This window comes from Lolium perenne, chromosome 3, assembly GCF_019359855.2.
Source record: "Lolium perenne isolate Kyuss_39 chromosome 3, Kyuss_2.0, whole genome shotgun sequence".
Lineage (NCBI taxonomy): Eukaryota > Viridiplantae > Streptophyta > Magnoliopsida > Poales > Poaceae > Lolium > Lolium perenne.
The window spans coordinates 86663282-86664325 of NC_067246.2; the positions used below are offsets into that span (position 1 = coordinate 86663282).

The window sequence follows — 1044 nt, forward strand, 5'->3', positions numbered from 1 at the left end:
TTCGGCTTTTGTTTCGTACAATTCCGAGAATATTTCCTATACAACTTTTCTGAAATACAAAAATAGCATAAAACAGGGAACTGACACTGTGGCATCTTGTTAATAGGTTAGTGCCAGAAATCATGTAAAAGTGCAACGAAGTGTAAACAAAACATATATGAATTGATGTAAAACAAGCATGGATCATCAAAAATTATAGATACATTTGAGACGTATCAGCATCCCCAAGCTTAACTCCTGCTCGTCCTTGAGTAGATAAGTGATAACAAAAATAATTTTTGAGGTGACATGAAGCCAACACAATCTAGATCAAGCATTTAGAGCATTGTGAGCTGGGATCTAAGTACTCTAACATAGGCATGATATATATAATTCAATTGAACTTAGCAACTATGTTAACATGAAGAATAACTTCAAACAAAGGATCATGAAAAATAGTGCATTGAAAGGAACTCATTTTGTTCTAGGATTCTTCTTTTTTGTGGGCCATTTGTGGCATGCAGGAAGAGCCCGAGCTGCTGCAGCAGGTTTTGAAAAGGGAATCGATCGTGATTTGGAACATGTTCTTTACATGAATCCTCTTAACTAAGATTTTCTTATTTATACTTGTTCTAATGTTTTATTTTTTTCTGTTCTGGCTCGGTTATTCCATCTAGCCGAGCCATTCATTCCTTTTTATGAAAGAAAGATAAGGGACAGAATAAAGATAAAAAAATCAAGAAACAAGCATATTCAATAAGCAAAAGGAGAGAGAGGGATTCGAACCCTCGATAGTTCCTAGAACTATACCGGTTTTCAAGACCGGAGCTATCAACCACTCAGCCATCTCGCCACAGCCTAATCCCTATTTTACTCATACAAGTAGAACATAGCCATATAAAAAGATCTACTAACCCCTAGAAAGATCTCAGATGCAAGTCCCTTTTCGACATATCTCTGTATACTGTATACACAGATACACGATCCGCTATACCAGCTTGTCAAATTAAGACTAAATCCCCTCTCCTTACCCCCATATGAAAATAAAAAAAGCGGTCAAGTAAA

The 1044-nt window shown here is 36.2% G+C and overlaps 1 non-coding gene across 1 annotated transcript; it reads right to left on the minus strand.

Annotated features, from left to right (window-relative positions):
- Positions 1–744: 744 nt before the first annotated feature.
- TRNAS-UGA (transfer RNA serine (anticodon UGA)) lies at positions 745–832 on the minus strand. Its single transcript has one exon. It is a non-coding gene; the product is annotated as a tRNA-Ser (tRNA).
- Between the last annotated feature and the right edge of the window lie 212 nt (positions 833–1044).